This window comes from Dermacentor variabilis, chromosome 3 (assembly GCF_050947875.1).
Source record: "Dermacentor variabilis isolate Ectoservices chromosome 3, ASM5094787v1, whole genome shotgun sequence".
NCBI classification, from domain to species: Eukaryota; Metazoa; Arthropoda; class Arachnida; order Ixodida; family Ixodidae; genus Dermacentor; species Dermacentor variabilis.
The window spans coordinates 147,708,439-147,714,527 of NC_134570.1; positions in this window are offsets into that span (position 1 = coordinate 147,708,439).

Below are 6,089 nucleotides of genomic sequence, written 5' to 3' on the forward strand. Positions count from 1 at the left end.
GGCGACACAGCGGCGCTGCCATGCAGACGCCATCCCCATAAAATTAAAGCGGAGAATACGTCCACCGCTAAATGCCTGAGTAAGCGCGTTAACAATTTTCGTGTGACGTTTTCCTTGACTTGCACTGGCAAACAAGTGTAGAAACCAGCAAGCCCCAATTCCAACAAATAATCCTAGACGCTTACAAGCAACTCAGCGAAAATAAACGAATTACTTTTAAATCTCTCTCATAGGCAGATTGTTTTGTCATGAGTGAAAATGTCATTCGTAACTCCTAACACATTTATTTTCCACTTTATTTTTATTTTCAGCCAACATCGTTCGCTTCGACGAAACCACGCCACGTCTTTTGTGGGACGATTGATGTGGCGCATCCGCTAAGGAATGTAGATGGCTATATAAAATGAAATTCAGCATTTCGAGTGACATTCACAGTCCATTTATTAAACCGTAGGCCACAGGCACCGTTAACACATCTTGCGAGTCAGCTCGACACTACTGCTTTCTCTGATAATTTCGTTGATGGCAGCGGTTTGACTTGATAGTCAGGACGCCTTCAACGCTCAACTAAGGAACGTTAACGAAAATAACTGTCTCGGCAATCATGCAAATTTCCTTCGCAATCGGCTTCTTTTTCGTATTTTGCCTTCGACAGGTTATCTGCTGTCACGCTGCCAATGGCGTGCTGCCAATGCCATCATGCCGTCGTCGTTACTATTAGTCGTCATCGTCGCCGTGTCGTCTCGCCGTCGTCGTTGCCATACAGTTGTATCGTCGACACGATGCCGTTGTGGTCAGATTTGTATATCTGAGTGCCACTCAGGCTCTTCTTCTGAATGGCGGTTTACGATTCGTGTTCAAAAGAGAGACAGTTACACAGCTGCCGCCCCCCCCCCCCCTTGCCAAATCGCCTGAAATTTCTCATATTGTGAAAATAACCAGGTATCCGAGCAAGAAAGAAGTGAAAATTACTTTTTTTTGCAATGTAAAACGCGGGGAAAAAATTTGACAAGGTCAAAAATATTGTGCGTCTTGTTTCGTGTCGCTTAGTACGAACACTGGCAACCATAAGCGTTTTTCTGAGTCGCCACTTGAAAGCAAGTCCTTCCTAGATGGGAAAACGGTCGCTCACACGCTGTTTTGTATAGCTGTATTTACAGGTTTTGGATCACTCACTGCCTGGCGACCCTAGGCAAGAATTGGCTACAAGCACTCTTGTAAAGATGGACATTCCCTCGTACTCACGCAAGCGACCGTACGGGCAGGTTTCTGATGATCACAGCGCAGGCGTAGCTAAAGCTAAAAAAGACTTTTCAGCAAAACCTAGTTGGACAATCCTTTGCTCAAGGGCTGACTTGCTCCAGTAAAAGGTGATGACTACAGGAGGTTCCCAGGTTTTAATGTTGTCAGTATGCGTTTGGCAACGGCATACCCGCGCACCTAAAATTGAACATTAAAGGATATTTTTTTTTACTTTCGCAACTAAGTGTGAATCCTTGACACCTACTTATGTAGAGCAGAAATTATAACTGCCTATTTACGAATTGCTTTATGGGCTGAGCTAAAGTGTTCGATATTGTGGAAGGCTAACAACAAGCGCTTTATATCTGAGGTTTAAAAAAGAAACGTTTCACCAAGCAATCGTAATTAGGTTTTAAACTTTTTCCAGCTCGTCTCCCGCACATAAGCAGACACCGAATACAATCCTGTCTGATGGGCGATTGCTTGACGCATGTTTCTTAAGGTGGCAGGCACACGTTCGAAAGTCCAATTATTTCACAAAATTTATTTTTTACACCTTATATATACCCACACATTCAGCAACCCTTCGCAAAAAATCGACTTCCTATCATTATTACTTTCTGAGTTGCAGTGAGTTTTGCAACCCATAGCCTCGTTCTGCGAAACCGAAAATCAGTACTATTTCTTTGATATGAAAATTATGCAAAATAACTTTTTTCATCTTATGTTGTCACGGAGCAGCCACACGAACAAAACGAGATTCCAAAGCATCTATCTCCTGGGGATCCAGCTATGAAACTGGTGCATTTTAAGCCTGTGTGCAGTTTTGAAGTTTTTCACGTGATTTGAAGATTTGTTCACGTTTCTCCCAAACAATATTTTGCTCAACCTCATGTTACGCAAACTTTGATAATTTTTATTGAACGTATTCATGTGAAAATTTGCACTCTCATTCCTCACATAGAGTTCTGTGCAACGAGCTAGAAGAAAAGAAATGCATGTAGTATTTTTGCATTTGCTGCTCAATTTTCGAATAAATTTTATCAAAATTGGCAATTTTGTTCCTTCTCCTCAGTTTTCCGAAAATTACTTTCTTAATATTTATCACAATGTATTTATCCTAGTTCAGTGCACAGGTTTCCCACTTAGCTACATGAATACCGAAGCTTCACTCAATTCAGCAATTTATTAGTTACTTATCATTGCTAGCGCGGCTAGTACTTTTATCACATTTTATGCGAAAAAAATTACCTGCCAAAAAACAAAATGACCAATTTTCTGCGCTTTAGATAGCTGAATAAGCTAAATAAGCCATGCTTATTTGGGAAAAAATGTTGCTTGAATCCTGGCTCCTGATTTAAATAATTTCTTGTGTGTGTTTGTGGCCTGCCACCTTAACTTTCTTATATGTCAAATTTAAGCAAATTTATTATAATTTTAGAAGCCCTACGGGCTAATTTATTTTTATATCAGGCAAACCTTTTCAGAGATTTAAAAACTTTTTTTTAATTATACGCTCATGTGGGAAATGGCAGTTTTACCAAGGAATAAGAGTAATTAAGGGAAAATTTGCCTCGAAGCTTGGGAAAAATAAACGTGATATTCTTGCAACAGTGAAAGAAGGCCGGGAGTGATACAGCAGCAAAACCGAATATATAAGCAGAATATGAAATCAGCCAGAATATATATTCATCCAAAAACGGCTACGACCGCATTAAGATAAGTTCGCGCGCTTCAATATGGCTGTTTTCCGGTGTGGTCGAACAAAGAGTGGTTGGGGGGAAGGTGCTAAGGTTGTATTTTTATTAATGTGGCCCACCGCATATCTCCGTCTTTAGCCTTCGGATGACGTATAGGCTTGTCATGATATTGTTACGGGGAAAGCTAGCATTGCACAAAAAACGCGACAATACGAAGTCGATGAAGGCGCGTCTAATCTCGTGCGCGAATTCTCCGCATTGTGCGTTGCGGTCGATAATCATCATAAAATTCTCGTCCTCGTTAAAATATATGCGTTGCCCACGGTTTAAAATATACAGGAGCGCCAACTCTATCATCTTGCAATGCATTTGTCGCGGCGAAGGGACGCGCACCGCGTGCTATGTCATCTAAGAATATGAAAAGCAGTCGCGAAAGCTTGCGTTCGTGTTGGCATTCAACTGTGCGACTAGCTTCGACAGGTCACGACCTTACGATATTAACCGATTGCTTTAAATTTACCACGCCAAGTTCAGCCCCGGTCTCACCCTCACCGACCAATCCGTGACCCCTCGAAACAGACAAGTTTCGGAAAGCCACTTCCCGCTGCCGCACCCCGCCCTGAATGACGCGGCGGAAATCATGATAGTCTGCACCCTCCTAACTGAGTAGTTCACTGGTGCGCGTCGACTGGATCTGCTTCGCAGCGATCAGATGACGCAGCAGCTCCACGTGCTACCTGTTTAACCCGTCGGGGAGACAGGTTGATGCGCCCTTCAAGTTCGTCGACTCGGGTCTGGAGTCGGCCGCCTGCACAACGACGTGAGCTGGCCAAACGAGAGAAACGAGGGCGGTTTGTTACGACGTGACGCAACTTTCATACATCGTCTATGGTTTCGAGAAGCGTTCCAAATGCGCACTCTCTCCTCTTGGAATGGTCAGAAGTCCCCGCACGCGAAGCTTGTGAGCGCGAAAAGATGACTGCGCACTTTGCGTGCGATTGTCCTCGTCTCAATGGGCAATTTCTGCGCACGACGCTCGACAAATTTGACACCCGTTCTGTCACGAAAAATAAAGTTCTTGGACACTGGTCCCAGCCGACGGCAGCCCGGGTTGCTATAAAAACACTAGTGCATCTTTGAAATCAGCGGAAATGTATCACTGTTGCAGCTGTCAGGGCACTTGAGAATTTTCGTGTGTGTTTGTGCGGAGAACTACTTTTGTCCTTATCCTTCCTTCCCATTCTCCTTCCTCCAGTGTGGAGAAGCATCTCTTTTTCTCTCACTCTCTCTCTCTCTCGTAAGAAATAAATTGTCAGTTCACTCTGTCATTTAATACAAGTAAATGAGGCAAGGAATTTGACCTTTGACATGCGAAGTCAACTTAGTGCTGCTCATCAACATTCTCTGGGTCTTTCAATCGACGCTGCGAAATGACAGGTCTGTGCTTGACCATGCCCCGGTCAAAGTAACACGGTGTCCGTAAAGTGACATTTTATGCTTCATTTACCCAATTACTGATCGTTTGAATGATGGATGAATAGATTGATTCATTGAATTTTCTCTCTCAAAGCAGGGCACTTGCACTGTAAAGGACGCCGAAGATAAGGGTTCCGTTTAACTTTTGTTATTCGGTTTCTTAGAGATGCACTTAAAGCTAAGTGCACAGCTCTCTTGCATTGTATCTTGGTATTAGCAAGGCCGGCGCGACCGGTAACCAAATTAACGGCCTCATGCTGACTAGCTGAACGCTATAATCACCGAGTTATATACAGTGTCATGCGCTCCACAGCAGCAGCGAGTGTGCGGCTGCAAGAAGTTTTCGTTCGTGTGCCTTATCAGACTATTACGTCGAAAAAAAAGCGTGTTTTAGAGCGCAGTTCCCAGGCGCCCGTTCCTGCTGCGATCGTCGGCGTAAACGAGCGACCGAGCACAGCGAAGGATGAAAGAGCGAACGCGGAGCACAACGGAGGATGATATACGGCGAGAGAGGAGAGCACGAGGAGGAAAGCGGAGGAGGAGGGTATGAGGAAAACGTGAGAAGAAACGCATAGTGCAGCGATGATGTCTACGATGGGTGCCAGAGTAGCGCGCGTCGTCTGGGTGATCTGTCTGTGGCGGCTGTTGCGAATGGCGCCCACGCGCCAACCACGCGCTGCCTCTCGCGATCTCCAGATTAGCGAGGCAGTCGCGCCCCACTTGGCTCCGTTTGAAACGTGCTGCACGAGACAGATTGTCCGTGCAAGTTAATATATCGCGAAAGAAGACACGTACAGAGCTGCGCTCAAATTTTGCATTAGGCGGTATGGCAACAGTCGGTGAATTTTTTAAGTTGTGTCAATGTGTGGAAAATAAATTTGTGTGTTTTCGGATAAAATACATGCGCATTACAGCTCAAGACAAATATTTAAATGTTTTTTGCACAAGTTAAGACAACCTTGACTTGTGAAATTGTCTTTATGTAGAAGAAAGATGTTGAAAACCAGCGGACTTCTGTTTTAGCGCCCTCCTGCTAGTCGATATTGCCGCCATTGCCTTTCGTGCATGCTGCAGTCAGGGGGGCTACGTCAGTGAGCAAACCTAGAAGACGTCCAGGGCCTATACTAGCCGCTAGCACAACGTTACTGCAGTGAGTGACCTGCCAACCACATCCGCGTCTGTCTGCTTTCGATGATACACTATGTGACGTCTGTTGTTTTCCAGGATTGTGTTCTCTAAAGTGTTGTCTGCCAGTCTTCAGCGAAAATGTGTCCCATGTACGTACGCCACGCAATCATCACTGCGCATTTCAGTGAGATGGCGCTACTTTGCCGTTCTGTGCCAACTTAATGTTTAGGAAAGTAGGCATAGAATTCTCTGAAAAAATTGCTTTATGAAAGGAACTGTGCTATTGATTACATATTCTTGTTGCAATCACGATAGTTAGATATCATATCATCTGTTTTATTATTGTGTGATTTCGTACAAGACAAGGCCGGCTGCGTATAAGGGTAGTAATGATGGTAGTGGTAGTGACGACGTATATTTGTTGCAATGACGATATTTAATTATTATCCGTTTTATCACTGTGTGATTCTGTAGAAGTCGAGGCCGGCAGCCTACTGACCCTTTTCGTGGCGATCCCGTGGGCGCTGCCATGTTTGATCACGT